The sequence below is a fragment of the Pipra filicauda genome, unplaced genomic scaffold (genome assembly GCF_003945595.2).
Source record: "Pipra filicauda isolate LSUMZ 115617 unplaced genomic scaffold, ASM394559v2 scaffold7_size6619720_pilon, whole genome shotgun sequence".
Lineage (NCBI taxonomy): Eukaryota > Metazoa > Chordata > Aves > Passeriformes > Pipridae > Pipra > Pipra filicauda.
Genome location: NW_024104976.1, coordinates 5,440,420 through 5,457,717, shown reverse-complemented (window position 1 = coordinate 5,457,717; position 17,298 = coordinate 5,440,420). Strand labels below are relative to the sequence as shown.

The 17,298-nt window shown below is 40.3% G+C and overlaps 1 long non-coding RNA gene across 1 annotated transcript in view; it reads left to right on the top strand.

The window, feature by feature from the left end:
* LOC120325009 overlaps nt 1–17,298 on the top strand; it is a 79,694-nt gene that overhangs the window by 14,214 nt on the left and 48,182 nt on the right. The gene's annotated exons all lie outside the window — the stretch shown is intronic.

Here is a 17,298-nt window from a genome sequence, read left to right as displayed (position 1 = left end):
AACACCAGAACAAATTTGCAGTGTTTGAAGTAAAATTACTTAGAGTAAAGGAGGCTGTTAGAGCTAAACACAAAGTCCTCTCTGCCTTTCACAGCCTCACAGGCAGCAGTGAGGGTTTGAAATCAGGAGCCAGCCAACACCAGCATGGCTCAGAGGTTCATGCTGTCCTTCTGCCCGTGTCCTGCGCGGGGCAGGAATTGGCCCTTCTGTAGCCTGGTCACCAAGGGAGAGGCTCTGGTTTGGTCTCCAGCACAGAGAGAAAAGATGACACAGAGACTGGAGAGGCCACGTAAGCAGCAACTTTAATTATCCTTCTATCTTCTCAATACAGCCTTTGAGAATTGATAAATTAATTCTGGGGGGACACAAATGTGACACTACAGTGTTTCAAGGACAGTGTGACTGCAAAGTTGTGTATTACATTAATGTAATCTGGTAAACAAGTTTAAGCTCCTTCATAATTGTGTGGGACTCCATGCTGATCGAAGTGGAATAGCCTGGTTATGTGTTATAGCAGTGGCTTGTGTTCCTTTGTGTAATGTTTAATATTTGGTGAGTTCAGGTGATTAAAAGCACATGTTAACCTTGGATCCATAACTTCAGTTTAGTTTCTAGTAAGGAGGACATTGTCTTGAAGAGCTTGGCAGCTTGAAATCTTTTGCAAATGAAGAACCTTTAAAGTGAATTTCTCCATTTGCAGCTTTGTAGATCGTGGCTTGCAGTTCTGATACCAATTTTTACTAATGAATTGAATCCTTCCTAACATGATGTCAAATTCTGTTTCATTTTTATCTTGCATAGGGTGAGATGTTGCTTTTTCAATAGCAAACAGAATGCAAGATCAAAGAGAACTCTATGACTCAAACGTTCCGAGCATTGATAGTGTGAATTAACCCATCCATTTCCTTAAAATAATCTTTGCATCCATAAGAGTTACTGAACCAGGGGCAGAATGGATTCAGTGTCAGCTCACTTATTTGGCTTAGTGGCACATCAGGAAGCAGTGCCTTCAAAGCCCTGGTAAGGGCAACTCCAGTGTGTTGTGTTCTTACTGACTTCAGGTATTTGCATCATGGGAGCACCCAGCTGGCTGTGACTGCACCTATCAAAGAGTGTCTGAGCAAACTAACACTGGCACACAACACCTGGAGTGCTGGAAACACAGAGGAGCTGCAGCTGGTTTGGCTGGATTGCTGCAGCTCCTCTGTGTTTCCAGCACTCCAGGTGTTGTGTTCCAGTATTAGTGGTTTTCCATCCAAGCCACTGGCAGCACTGGAGAACAGGTTTTAGAGGTCTGTGTCCTGCTGGAGTGCCATATGGGTTTTTTTAAATCATGGTTAGTGCTTATTGAGCTTTTTGAACTTCTTTCGGGGTGTGTAGAGGTGGAACTGTTTAAAAAGTTGTTACAGCTTCTTATTGATAGAGCAGGTGGAAAGTTTGCACTGGTTCAGCACTAAGTGCCACACACCCCACAGAGAGCCCTTCCCACCCTGCATCTGAGCTGGGGCTGCAAGGCTGACAGACACACAGCTGAGAGCCAGGACATCTTCCAGGGGTGGGCTCAGACATCTGAAATCAGAGTTAACTCTCTTGGATGTTATAATCTTGCCTCGTTTTAGTAATCTCAGAACAATACTTCTGATTAAGGGCAGAAATAGTAAGTACAGATTACATAACTGCAATTTCTAGTTGAACTTCAGTTGCTTATTCTGATGAAGCTGTGTTATAAACATAGCATTGGATTGTTATACTGCTCTTTAGATAGTGACAGATTAAAGGTAAGGCAGGAAAATATGAAAATTAAGGTGAGGTGAATCTTCAGCTCCTTTGAGGAGCAGAGACTTTGAGTGAAAGGACTGGTGCTATGGTTACATGATAGTTACAAGACTTAACATAATTCAGAATTATTTGGAGGTCTCCATAATATCACTGACTTCTGGCATCCTTTAAAGACTGTAGTGGCCACCTGATATTTGAAAGCAAAGGAACTCCCTCCTATCAGTGTTCTCTCTTCTGCTATGGGATTCCACCCTAGGATTAGTACTCCTCTTTTATATTTTGTGAAATGCAGTCATTCTGAGCAGATCACTGTGGCAGCAGACATGGAGACTCCTAATGCACTTGCAGTGCCCATGTCTAAAGTAGCCCTGGGTTAGTATTGTTACTAATGAAGTCAACACTGATCTGGGTTTGTTCACCATGCTGCATAATTTAAGTCTGATATTTATACCCCTCAGTGTCATTTTAAAATGTAGCATATATCTTCTGGTGCTTTGTGTTATTTATTCTTTATCAGCTTTTTAAATTTAGCAGGGTGAGTAGGAGGCCACCCCGTACACGGGAGGAATGCCAAGGAGCCCAAGTTTTGGAGGAGGCTGCAAAGGGAACCAAGCTGGGTTGAGGTGTGAAGAGCTCACTGCAACAAAGGCAGTGTCCCTTTGCTCTTCATGCTGCTTTTCTGTAAACTTGCTCCCAGCTGCAATGGAATTTTATTCTCTCTCAGAAGTTCTTTGATACCCTATTTACAGTTGCCATCTGGCTCATCAGTCCTGTTAGATTAGACATCTGTGCCCTGCTGGTTCCTGCTTTCACTGCATCCTGGATATCCTTGGGCTTTTCTTTCCCCTCTGCATTAACTGCCTACAAATTTGTTCCTTGGGTTCCTGTGCCCTGATCACATTCTTTCTGGCCAAAACCACTGAAGAGAACCTCGTGGCATGTTTGTTGCCTTTCCCCACCAATTCAAAGGGGAGTGTTAATCCTCTTGATTAAGGTCAGCTTCATCTTCATAAATTCTGGGGAAAAAAGAAGCATCATGTACCTTGCTTCTGCCCCCTTTGTGGTAATGGCTGATGGCAGGCATTTTGAGTAAGGAATCATTCACAGGTTGGTTGCCTTTAATGGTGTTTTGATGATATGGCAAAATTCCCAGCAGTGCAGTGATGTGATTATGAGGTGTGAGAACATTTTCGGGATGTTTTGAATATGAATGCATTCATGTCTGTGAGGCATTACCATCCTGTGGTGCTGAGCCATATTAAACAATGTTATTTATAGTTTCATTTTTAGTCTTTTTATTCTGACACGTTTACAGAGAATTGAGAATATATCAAAATATATATGGTCATAAATAAGTCAAGAAAATGTTGAGATTTTTATGTGTTTAATATTTGTTTAAGTCATTATTGAACTTCTGCAATTGCTGAACCTCTTGCATTTGATTTTTTTTGTTTTATAATGCAACAAATCAATGTGAAGCTAAAGTGTAATGTTTTTTATTTTTTCTGTTTCATTCTATATTGTTTTTTTAAAGGTCTTTTTCTTTCTTCCATTGATTAGTGTAACCAGTGGCAGATTTCGTAGCAGCCTGTAGTCAGATCAAGTTCTTTCCATCTGTAAACAGAAAAGTCCTTGTGCTTATGTTGTCTGTATAGTCTCAGTGAGAATCATGCAAGATTTAAGTGCCCTTGCAAGATGAAATGCCAGACCTTGCTCACAAATCAGCTCTTTAACATACCTAAAGGAAGAAACTGTATCATACTGTTTTATGAAGAGTATGATGAGTGAGGAAAGATTCAGTCTTTTTGCTTTTTAATTACAAGGTAGCATGGAGGTTAAATCAGACAAATTTTAAACCCCCTATGCTTATGCTCAACATTTCAGTTACATATATCCTTGGCTTATGAGTATTCAATGATGGTAAGTTTTTATATATTCATATATCATTTTATATATCTGCACATGCACAGATATATCAATAACATGAGACAGTTAAAACATTCAGCTTTATGATTTGTGGAAAATCTGTTGCTTTTTGTGGGCAGCTTTGTAATAAATGAGTGGATTGTTCATAACTGGCATCACTGTGCTGTAAAGTATTCAGAGATATGTGTTATGTTACAGCAACTCCTCTGGCAATCTGTCCTTCTGAGCTTTAGTCTTACAGGGACTCTGGGACCTCAGGGAGTGCATATCTGCATATTCTCCTGCAACCTCTCACCAGGAAATGGAGAACACCTCACTTTCCCATTCTTTGTTTTCAACTAGTGAAAGAAAGTCGCTGAAAATCTGTATTGCTGGTGAGTGACAACACTGCACTCTCCCTGTGTAACTTCTGATTAAACCAGTGCTTTGGCCACCTCCTTCAGGTTGAAGGCAGTGAGAAGGGAAAGATACTTAGCTAATTCAATGTAAGATTATTTTATTTCTAGTTATAGCTAAATATAAATCTTTAGCAAGTACCTTTCTTATTAAGAATGAGATTAGTTAGTTTTTGTATGCAGTTTGCAACTTTAACACAATTAGTGATCACACACAATATAGAGATCATTAAGAACAAAGTAAATGTGAATTCCTCAGTACTAGTATGGGTGGCTACAGTAGCTGCCTTAGCACTCAACAAGATTTTTGGAGATACTTAATGATTTATTTAGAAAATGGAGGAGGAATATTAACTGGTTTGAGACATAGAGAGAGAAGCGTATTTTTCCTGTTTTTCTTTATCAGAGAAGAGTTTAAAGGGTCCCTATAAGGAAAGTTTTCTGTCACTTTTACATTTGTAACAACTTTTTTCTGTCCTTGCATCCCAAGTTGTCCTTTATGCTGATCATAAAAAGCCATTTCATTCAAGTGCAGACACTTCTGTGGTGGAACCATAATGCAGGAGAGGAAATGAAGAAAAACATCATTTCCAATTAAAGCTGCAGAGAGAATTTAGGTAGATGGAATGTAATTACACAGATTGGAATCTGTCCAGTGTTCCAGGTCTAACAGCTCTGTAATGAAATAAAAATCTTTTGTTTACAAATATATTATTCTCATGAGTGCATCCTGCACTCAGTTCCAACCACTTCCAGTATTACCCAAATGAAAAAAAGAAGACAGTTTGCTGCTGTGAGTAGCAGTTGCATTGTAGGTGCATCCTTTTGTTGATTTGTTCTATGATTTTTTACCTCTTGAACCGTGAGATCTAATTTGTCAAATTTCATTGTTCTGTTTTTTCCACGTTCACCCCTACAGGAGATGAAATCCTACTCTGCTGATCAAAAACAGGTGGTTCATTACAAGGAAGGGAGGTCTGATGGGTTTTTTTCCTCTCTCTCTCTCTCACAAGGGATATCAGGAAGGCAGAAATACCAAAAGTTTGGTCTTTGCCTTCTGCAGTAATAAACTAGTCTTGATTTAAATCCATTTCTCATTCCTTGCTGAAGGTCAGTGTGACTGTTTTAGCTGTGGACATATTTCTGGTTACTGTAGGGGGATCCTTATCTGGAAAAGTGCGGTGTGGGGTTTTGAGGCAGAAAGAAGAAATTAATTAGAGTCATCATTATGTTTTAATGAGCTCAATTTGTTCTTGAAGGAGATTATTTCTTGTATGTTCTTCTGCCCAAAGCAGTGGGGGAGGAGTGTTTACTATAGTGACTGTTGATAGACACAGAGTAAATAGGCTGACAATCCAGATACCATTTGGGATGGGTGTGAACTCAGAGGTGCTGTGCCCTGACAGATCTTACTGCAAGGAAACTTGGACTTGGACTTGATTAGTGTTACCTACCCCTGAAATGATCCAAACAAGAACAGTATCTTTATTATTTTGTGCTGTGAATAGTGTATCTAGGCAGCCTTTTTTAAAAAATATTAAGAAAGCCAGACACCAAAATTTCTTTGACTTTCAGTAACTAGAAGAACATAACTCTTTTTAAGCAGATAGAAAAATTGGTTTACAACAAGCAATTGCAAAAATGAAATGCATTTCTAACCTGAAAAAAACCCCAAAATTTCAGCCTTAGAATATCAGGGATGGAGTTCCACTGGGGGAAAAGAGGAGAAAAACCCCAGTAACAAAAGTGTTAATGGACTGTGACACACAGAAGGTAAAGCTGCATGGCTGGATGACCTTTATGGCCTTAAACTCCGTGACTTGGAGCCTGTCACTGATACTGCTGGTATAGTCCTGAGCTGTGTTTTTAGCACACTTGATATGAAATCATGTATATTTTTAAAAAATGAAATTAAAAAAACCCCAAACACACAAAAGAGTCGTTCTAAACACAATTCCTTTCTCTATCTTGAAAAGGAAAATGCAAGCAAACTTGTGTGTAATACTGAAAATCCATAAATTTAAGCCATACCTTTAGCTTCTCAATTACCAGAAAATTGCAGCTTACTAAGCAACTGCTGCAGAGTGGAGCTACAGCCTGTTAAATATTTAAGTACCGAGAAAGAATCCTTTTCTGAAAATTGTTCCATGGCTATAAAACACATCAGTTTTAATTTTCCATAGTAAGAAGTAGTTGTGCAACAGATTCCTTTCATTTTTTACCGCAGGCACTTGGGATTTTTAAAAAAGTAGATAAAATAGTAGATTAAAAGTTATCAGTAACCCAGCTCTACAGCAGTGGTCTGTGAAAAAGAAAGTCCCGTTGTAGTAGGTGCTGAGATGCAGAGTTCAATACCAGTTCACTCTTGAATCACTTGTGATGCCTGGTGGCTTCTGTGGTGCTCATACAATGGTCCTTCAGGAAAGAAGCACTTGCAGTGGAAAACAGGTTAAGAGACTGTGTGTGAAGTTGTGTTTTCTGGTTTCAAATGAACTGCAGCACAGCAGCTCTGCACTTAGGAGATTGCACGCCAGTGTATCTGCACAACACAGCCTGCCTTCACCTCCCCTCGGGGCTCTCGAAGCAGACTTCCTGGTAGGACTCCATCATCCATGTATGAGCAGCAACTTGGAAGCATTGTCTTATTCTTCTTCTGCTTGGGATAGATGCAGGCTGGATTTGAATAGATAGATACAGACTGGATTTGAAACCTGGGAGCTCTGAGGTGCTTTGCCTGGTCAACAGGCACACAAAGATGGGAGCAGAGCCTGTGTCTTTTTCATTATCCCTGATATTGTTTTGTTGATTCAAACAAAAGGATGTTGCAATTTAAAGCATATGGTTATTCTGTAGTACTTTTTTCCTTAGTATTTGTGAATATCTTTATTAAACGTACTTAATTATGAGTCTCCATAACACACTTTTCATGTTTGAGATCTAAAAAGATTTACTTGTGTGGAGTCTGGCTCTTCACAAACTGCCCACACTGCTGGTATAAGATGGTGAAAACCACTGTGACCCAGTAAAATACACTGTGATACCAAGTCTGCAGTGGTAACTGCCAGCTGTTTTCCCACACTCCGTTTATTTAGATTAGCAAGCCAGTGAACACAGGAAGAGGAAAGCAGCAGGCACAGGTAGGCTTCTTATCCATTTCTGCCTGAGGAAATATCTTCATAGGAAACTGTCTGACAAAGCCAAAGAACCAGGTTCCATACATGGATGTACTCCTTCATATAATTCTTCTATAAATAATTAATCTTCCCAAGCTTCCAGGAGTCATGGAATAACTATAAAATGAAGGTGCTGTTGCATCATCATTAATTTGCATTTTCCTAATGATGAAAATCTGTATCTGCAGATGGTGATTAGTTTATTATATCTGATAAACATTGTATGAAATTTAGATTAGTTAAGAATAGCATGTAACCACGTAGACTGATGGTCTTTGTAATCTTTCTCATGATTAATTAGAGCCTTAGTAGTGGTTTTGTCTTTTTTAAATACACTATCAAATGTATTCCTGAAAACATTTTCAAAGGTTGTTTCCCTGCAGGCATGATAGGTACAGATATTTCGGTGAAGTTAACACATGGATCCAGCCTTTTCCTTCATCCAGCAGGATCCATTCAGCCCTGTTATGACTCTGCAGATCTGCAGAATTCAGCCCCCGGGGTTTCAGCAGGATGTCACTCCCTTGGCTGTTCTTTGCTATTCTCTCTTTTGCTCGTGTTTTCTCCTTCCAGTCCCTTAGTGTAGAAGTCAATTTTAAATATCGTACTCCTTGATTAGACCTCCTTTCAGGAATGGTTTAGGATCATCAACCCTGCTTGAAAGAGAGGCAGGAAGAGAAGCAGTGGGGAAAGGGAGGAGCCCAGCCGAGGTGTGCCGGGTGTGCAGCAGGAGGAGGCAGCAGAAGCCAGCCGGCCTCTTCAGTCATTCACAGCATCTCCACAGGAGACGTGCAGGTGAATTCAGTTTGTTTCTGCCCAGCAAATATAAAATTCTGATCAGGCCACATACTTTCTTCTTCCTATTCTCCACAGAATGAGCATGAACAGACATTATGAGCCAACTCTTGCCTTTTTCCAGGTGGCTCCAGTAGTTTTAATCTTTGCACGTACTCAGAACCAAGTTGGATAGGAGGTTGCCTTTTTATACAAAGAGATGGATCCAAACTCCACTGGACTCAGTGGGATTCTTCAGCATTAGTGGCTTTAGCAAATTTAATCTTGAGCCCATAATCAATTTTATAACCCTACTGCAGTTTAAGTTCTGCCTTTTGCCCTCTAATCCTTTTACCATTCCTCACCTTTGAATTATCCTCCCTCTCCAAAACGGGTCTCTCAGTTGAGTCACTGTACATTTTGTTTAAGCTGCTTGCAAAATTTTTAATTAGAATAGTTTAAGAACTGAATCCCTCCAAAGATTTTCCCTTGCCTTGCTTTTTATTTTTATCTGTTATTTAGGATTATGCAATTTTCCAGGGAAATACCCTTTTGGAAGACAGAATGAGGTTGGCAGTACAAGCTTCATAGTGGGTTTAGGGAACATTTGCTAAAAAATAAATTTCAAAAAGTCTCAAGATAATACTACTTTTATGCTTCTTGCAGTACTAATCAAGGGTTTGAAAGAAGGTAATTATTTTGTCTTGAAAGTTCCTGTGATGATACTGTGATACTGCAAATATAATAAATGATGCTTTTTAATGGACAAATGCACATGTATAGAGCTATGCTCAGTCAACATATAAGCTCTAAAATTAATAAAATGCATTTTTAGAGTTGTATTTACAAATTTACAGAGCAGTGGCTAATATTGGTTCTTCAAAGAAGTGAATATACTTTCTAATTTATTTCCTCATGCCCAAAATAATAATGGTTTTAAATAAATTAAGAACCTGAATCTTCACCCTACTTTTTCTGTTGCTAAGTGCAGGCCACTTCCAGGCTTAAGACATTTCCTGTCAAGGTAGTTTTAAACTGACATATTTGATATGTCCTATACATACCCTGTACCCTTCTTTTGCAGTTGCCTGGAAAGCTTCAGAAGCAGAACTTTTCAGAAAACCTAAATGAGTTGAAGTCCACAGACAGATACCATGTTTTCACTGAGTTTTGGAATAAATTCTGAATTATTTAATGGACCCTAAGGATGGGAATTGGTGATAAACTGCAAGCATTGAGTGCTTACAGTCTGATAAATTTGAACTTGAAAAGACATACATTTTGAAAGGGGGAGAGTTTTGCATGTGAGGAATTTCACATTTCTACTGGTTATAAAATGCAGATATTGCTGTGCAGTAAATACTGCAGGCATGGATACACAAGGAGTATGCTAGAATTTTGCAGAACATACAAAGCTTGTTCAGGATCATGTAAACAGCTTTTCTAAACTGCAAAATTATGTGAAGACATGTCTCAGAAATGTTAATTTTATTTTTCTTACATAAGCAAAATAGTAACAATGGTAGATTTTAATTTGCCAGGTCACACAGATACCATTCAACCAAGCCTATAATAGCCAGAACAGAGAACTGTCACTAAGACAGCAATGAAGCAAACAGGGCTGTAGATAGGGTAATAGTGGCTTTTTTTAAGACCTGTCAACCTCACAAGCTAAATTCACTGTCTTGGTGATTTGAGATGATTATTGGAGAGGGAGGGAGGGCTGGATGGGGACAAGGATTTTCATAATAAGCCACCCCACCCAGGAAGATTGTCTCTCTTATCTGCTGGTATCACTCAGTCTTAATGTTTGAGATCCCGTGGTTCAGTTTTTATCAAGGATCTATAAAGCATCTTGATCCTGCTCCACAGCTCTTTTACAGCTCAGGTTTCACCATTATTTTTAGGAGAGGACCCTGATGCTTCCTTGGGAAGCACAAGGCTCAGTGTAATAATAGGACTCAGATAAGCCATAAGAAAATTCCTGCAACAATAAAATAAGGAATAGGACGACTCTGGGAGCAGATTGGGTCATATTGTACTGTTCAGTCTGTCCTTTAATTTGAAATTCATGTAACTTCCCAGCCTGTCTTTTAATTTCCTTAATACCACTGGCTCCAGGCCTGTCTCGTTATCTGCTCACTGTTTGCTTGTGCAGTTCTTTTCTGAGAGCTGAAAGCTGACTATGCCATTTCAGAAGCTTCTGCACTAGGAGTGCTTCACAGATGTGTCCCTCCAACAGGGACTGCTGGCAGCTGTTATTCATAAAAATGGATAATGCAGCTGCATTTTAAGCAGAGTAGTAAAGTAATAGTTAATGTCCAAATAAAATTCGTATGCGTATAATAACAATTTTTTCTGTACTACAAATAATTCATATATTGACAAAACCCCCATCTATTCTATATGTTTTAAGTGTTTTCTTGATGCTAATATTTCACATGCACAGGTCACAGACATTTTCTGGCTAATAACACTGTACTTGTGCCATATTGTTCACCCTTGTGGTATTTCCTTTGCATGAAGGGTGTGCTTTCCACACGAAAATGATACAATCTCGACATTTTTTAATGCACAGTCTGTATTTTTATGCTGAGGTATTTCCAAATACCTCCACTTTGCTTCCTTTCCCGATTAAAACAGCTGGTTTCCCCAATATTTTTATAACTGAGTAGATTTCTGGCAGCCAGTCTGTAATCAAGCTCTGCTGAGAGTATTACACTGTATCTTGCTCTGGAAGCAGGAGCACTCCTCCTCACTTGCTCTGCCTGTAAACAGTGGGCTGAGAGTTACAAGAGCCTTATATGAAGTCAAACCCAATCCCTCTCTATTGCATGATGGTAAAGACACTCCATTTTTATCAGTACACTAGTATATTTTATTGGGTCGTTCTCATCAGAGATTAAAAGTGTTTTCCCAGAGAGAAAGCAGGAGGTTTGATAGCCCAGCAGCTGCCCTTTCAAATGTAGATGCCAGTGACTCACCCAGGAAATACGAGGAGCTAATGAATCCTACCAGGAACCATTCGTAGGTTCCTCACAAAGCCGTGTGTAAGTACAAGCCCTGTTATGCCACACAAGGTTATCAATTGTGAAGCCACAGGAGGAAGAGCAGGTCCACCAGGGTGGAGGATGAATCGTTATCACCTACAAAAAGAGCTTGTCTGTCTCACTGCAGGGCTGCAAAGAGGGACAGGATGTGTTTCTTCCCCAAGCACAAGCACTGAAAATAATTGATTACAAACTGATAGCAAGTATTGCTCAGGCTTGTGGTGCTTTTAGCCCCTGAGCACATCCTCCAAGATCACACCTTCCTTGGCACTCACTCACCGTCTCTGCAGCGCCAGAGGTTTGTCAGCCCACCTTGCAAGTTAGATGAGCTTTTCAATAAAATAAGAAAGAATAGATTATTTAGTGAGTATTAGGCACAGTCACATGGGCAATCATTGAAACAAATAATGCAAATAAAACCCAAAAAGACTTCCTGATAGTTCCAGGGATTTTTTTTTTCCCAAAAATGTTGTGCTGGTTTTCATGGGGCAATCCTGTCATCCCACAGGCTCAATTGTAACTATTCAGCAATTTGTGATCTTTAGGGTTGTTGACTGAACATTTTTGCAGACACAATTCTTTAGGAGGTTGCATATCTGTTTCTGAAAACTAATTTTCAGATCTTTATTGCATTCTGTTGTCTTTCTCCCATTCTCCTTCCTACTGAGACAAACTCGTGGAAACCTGTTGAGATCTAAAAACCCATCATGTGCTCTTGAAAATTTGACCCATATTGGACACCAGTTTTGTTAAACTCGTGGTCTTCACAGTATTCTGAACTTTTGATAGAAACCATTTAAAACTTACATGGATGTAGTACTTAAGAATTGCAGGCATTGTACAGGGCACTGGTCCTGCTCTCTCTAAGGGGAAGCTGCCCACTGCAGTCAGTTCTTCTCATACTTCTTATTTCTGAGGATTTCTTCCCTGTAGAGTTTTGCTTTTACTGAAGTTCTGCCTAATTTTTTCACGCTCCTTGCAGACTATTGGCTTGTAGCAAATGGCAGTGTGACTCACAGTGCCTGCAGACCAGCATCTCCACACTCACACATCCTCGGCAGCTTCTGACTCAGCAAGAGCTCGTGCTCTGCTCTGTCACAGAACAGCAGACTGAGTCCTCTGCAGTCTGGGAATTGAACATTTACTGCCTTACAGTTTCCTCTGAACTGCTTTTGTGTTAAAAAATTCATCTTGCTTCACGAGCTCCTTTAAGTACATGTATTTTTCTAGCTTTGGTCTGCTCTCACGTGTCTGGGGTTCCAGCTATTCTGTGATTTCATCATTTAGAGTAAAGGACAGTTTAAAACTAAAAAAATCCTGGAATAATAATTATGCTTTGGGCTACAATCTATTGCATTCACTCATGCTACCAAAGTTAAGCAAATCTTGGAGCATAAGTATGTGTCAGGTAAATGAAAGAGGAGTGATTTTGTTGAAGTGTTTTTTGTCAAGTGAATGGGAAAATCAATGCTGCTGACTGGAGAAAAGCACAGGAGTACCTGTAACCTCATGATGCTCCCTAATACAGATAATTTTTCCAAATCAGTGATGCAGTTCATGGCATTATGGAGAGACTGTTGAAGTTTCCATATTAACTCTGTTCAAGAGAAAACATTCACCACCCTCACTGGAGGAGAAGGACAGGTATGAAAATTGTCAGTAATGAAAGCTCTTGGACCCAACACACTGAATTGTTAGTGGAAAATTGGGACATGAAAAATACCATGTCTGATATCCCAAAGAAATGTCTGAGCCCAAATGGCCTAAATTAGGTGTCTGTATGAAAAGTGACAAATACTGGTTTTATGCAAAAAGTTCTGACGTTGTTTATCTTGGAGAAACCATCTTTCTGTTGCTGTTATTACTATGCCTGCTGGGCAAAGACAGGATACCACTATTCTTGGGGCCTTTGGAGCAAGAGACAGAAGAGTTTGAACTTGCAGAGGTTGCAAAATGGAGGTGTGTAATTTATATAATATTGGGCTAAATCTGTCATTTACTCTGATATACGGTAAAATCATAAAGCCAGTGCCTGGAGACTCAAATCTCAGAATTTGCACTGTGCAGGTTTTATTGCTCCAGGTAGACAGGATATTTTCCAGTCCACTAGGGAAAGTGCATGAGAGAATAAATGGGCTTTTATTATTGTAGTTAAGAGGCATGAATCCAGTCTATCAGAAGTGAAGTTGGACACTTTAGATGGCTGCAGTGCCATTCATTACAGGTTGGCTTCTGTTGGGTGCAGGGAGCACTCCATTAAATGATTGCAAATGAACACTGAGGTGTTGAAAAGGCAGACTTTAGTGTGCTCAGGGTAAAAGCTGTGCTGGCTGCAGGAGTTTTCACTTGTACCTCATTCAACCCACACAGATTGCTGCAAAATTTCAGCAAGAAGGGAGTCACAACCCCACTCCATTATCAGCTGGCACACTAAAAGCCTGGCATAGGACTGCAACTGAAACCTACTGGAAAATTATGGATTCCAGTATGTTTTTTAGCAACAGAAACCATGCTGGTTTTGAGCTAACACATACGTATCTTCTGCATAGATTTTTCAGAATATTTTGCAAATGTTTATTTACATCTTTCTTTCAACCCTGTCTCCCCGAAGAAGCAGATTTTATATGTATATGTAGAAATAGGGCAGTGAGGAGTTCTCTGAGTTAGATAAAGGGAATGAGGGTGCTTCAGGCTGTGACTGGCTCTAGCCCTGTGCCCATGTGTGCCATCAAATGGAGTGCAGGGCAGAGCAGGTGTCACAAATGAGGCTTGGCATGGGTGTGCTAGGACTGAAGTGAGGCCATTTGTGTGTGCTCTGTTCCCAGTCAGGGTGGACTTGCCCCCTCTCAGCCCCCACCTGGCACAAACAGCACAGGCTGTTGCTCAGCTGCTGGTGGTCACAGAGACTCTGGTGGCTTTCTGGGCTTTGTGGGGCAGGTGTGGTACTGATGCCATATGACACAGCTCTCTGTTGATGGTGATATCAAATCTGCCTCCCCTCGTTCTCTGCCAGTCTCTCATATGCTCTTTTATCTCTTACAGTTTATTTTAAAAGGTACAATACTTTGGCCTCTTGTCCTTTTTTCTGGTCTCTTCACTGCAAGACACTCTCAATTATAAACAACATGGACAGTGTGCATCATTAAGCAATGTTACCACTCTGTTAACTGCAGGCAGGATAATGAATGTTAACCTTGACTGCAGAGAAAGGTGCAGCAGTTTAACTTCAGTAGGTTTTAAAAGTGGTTAGTGAAGAAAACTACAACTGCTGTCCTTATCATTAACCTGTTTGGAGCTTAGTCCAGTTTAAGACAGTGTCTGATAGTCTTAAGAAAAGACCAGGTGGGCTGGGTATTGCAACCCATAACTCCCAAGTCTCTTACATTATTACCTTGCCAAAAGAAATAAATCTTTTACCAGCTGAGCTAAGCACTAACTAACTGGTTAAACCAGCATATACTGATATCCACAGACAGAGCACAGTCAGGAGAACTGGGAAAACTTCCTTCCCATGCCCCACCGTGGGAGTGGTGAGCCTGCTTTGCCCTTCATTGCACTGCTGCCATCTGTGAGGGCTTCCTGCACTCTGACAGGTTTCTGTGCACTGCAGGGTGGGCACGAGCAGTCCTGGGAAGCACCTTCCTTCTGGGGCACAGCGTGGCACAACAACGTCAAACTTCCTGACGACAGTCCCTCTGGAGTCAGGGGTTAAACTCACGTGGGATTTCTGAGTGTCAGGTCTGTACCATCTCTTCTGACCAAAACAGGGGGCTAATTAGGTTTCACTCGGCCAGAATTTGGAAGAAGGACGGGGAGCAACGAATGTGCTGTGTCAGACAAAGCAGCCTCAAACCGGAATTCTTTTATGGGAACAAAAGTTATTCCAGAAATGTTTCCCAGCTGTGTGTAGTCCTGTTGTCTGAGGGATGTTGTGCATATATCTTGCGCTGGGATGCAGATTTCTTTTCTTAAGCCTAAAGCCAAATGAATATAAATACTTAATATCAGGCTTATTCTTACTCGTTTGCATGCCTGCCATGAACCAGACTAATACATAAATGATAACTGTGAGGTTTGTTGGACTGAATATGGTCCTGATCCCAGAATTCTCGACTCAGTAGAAAGATTTCTCTGCCTTACACAGGCACTGAGACATTTGGTTATATCCAGAATTGTTCAGTTGCCTCTTTGGATGTTATTCTCATGTACTCATATTCCAAAGTAGCATTATATTATGTTACAGCTGTTACATTTCTGCTGTGTTTTGGATTTGTTGGGTTTTTTTTTTTTTAAGGTGAAAATATGTAGATAGTTCAAATTATTTTGAAGTTTAAAGTGCTATTCCTGTATAGCCTCATTACAGGGACAAGTCACTGCAGCTCTGAAAGCCCCATGATTTACTAGTGATACCTTTACAATATCTGTGCAGTGAGGGTATAGATAAGACACTGATTTGAAGTTTCAGACTTGAATAAGTTCATGTTCTGTGAATAAATTGCAGTTTTGAATGTGTTCACTGGGGTGTGAGAGATTGTTGTTTATTCTGTCTCTATGCCATCATCTGCAAATTGCTTAATAGTATAAATAAATGTTACATAAATCTTAAAGGGTTTTTTTAAGAAGCAAAAGCAAAAAATAATAGTGGAAGGCTTTAATTTGTGGTTGTTGTCCTGTTGAGTTCCTGTTTGATTATCTGCAACGTGCAGATTCTGTTTAAGCCTTGTAACATTTGCTGATATTTTAATATGAGGTTAGGCTGAGAAATGACTATGATTGTCCTTGCTGGATTAAAACTGGATGGCTGATAGTGTTAATCTCTACAAGACCCAGTGCTCTGATGGACTTTGCCACCCTCAGGGCATTGGATCTGCTCATGAGGAAGCTCCTAAACTATGGCAGCCTTCAGTCTGCATATGAACCATCCAGATGCCCCAGAGCAGTGGCAGACAGTGATCCCCACTCACAAGGGCTTCCAAGATGGAGTGTGTGTGATGGCAGGGCTACAGACAGTGCCAGGAAACTGCCTGGGGTGTGTTAAGCTAAGCCTGCTTGACCATGTTGAAGTCACACTAAGTCTGACACATGTCCTGCTTCTCAGCACTTGAGGAGAGAAGGCAGGGCTTGTTGGCAGAGTGAGCAGCATGAGCCTCTTGAATAGCTGACATTGTGACCCATGGCAGCTCTGATCCAAAGACAGGCTGGATTTCAGAATCACAGAATCAATTAGGTTGGAAAAGACCTCTGAGATCATTGAGTCCCACCTGACTGAACACCACCTTTGTCTACTAGACCATGGCAGTAAGTGCCACGTCCAGTCTCTTCTCAAACACCTCCAGGGACAGTGACTCTACCTCCTCCCTGGGCAGCCCATTCCAGTGCCCAGTCACCCTCTCTGTCAGAACTTCAGTAACAATTTCGTGCATGTAGGACTTGGTGTGCTGTCCTTGACCAAACTGCTCTTCATCAGCTGTTCCTTACAACCGTAGGGAAGCATGAGGAGAAAAAAGTCTTGGGTTCAACAACCCTTGATTCTTTACTTCTGGCACATGCTCACGTGGTAGAGCTGGGAAGCTGTCTCAGCATGGGGGCAGTACAACTCATCTGTCTGCAAAAAACTGCACTGACATGTTTTTTTTTCATCTGAGGGGTATTCTGCTGGTTAGATATTTTTTTCAGCAGTAGCCAACAAACAAACTTTGCAGCTGGCAAAACCAACAATTTATTCAGCTGCTATGAATTTGTTTTTTCTCTCTTGTTTCTCTTCTCTGTATTAAACTTCAAAAAGTAAATTAATACTGGTATTGAGGCCAGTCCAAAATTTCCATGGTATTACAGACCTACTCAGTTAACTTTGATTGCTTATGTAAGACTGAAGTAATACATGTTTGGTGTGGGACTGGTTTGCTGGGAGGATATGGATGTGTTTTTAATTATCAAAGAACTTTGTCATCTCAGATTGAAATAGCCAAAGACATTTTTCTTTCTTTTATGGCTATTCGTGTTTTCTACCACTTGAGTTTGTTTCCATCTTAGCAAAATGAGAAAGAATCAAAAGTCTCTTGATCTAAATCTTTTATTCGTACTGGACTGAAAAGGTATTGAGTTGCTTATATGACAATCAGTACCTGACAGATGTAACATCTCTTTCTAATGCCCTTTATGCAATGTTTCTTAATGTAAAAAGTAGTATAACAAAAGGAA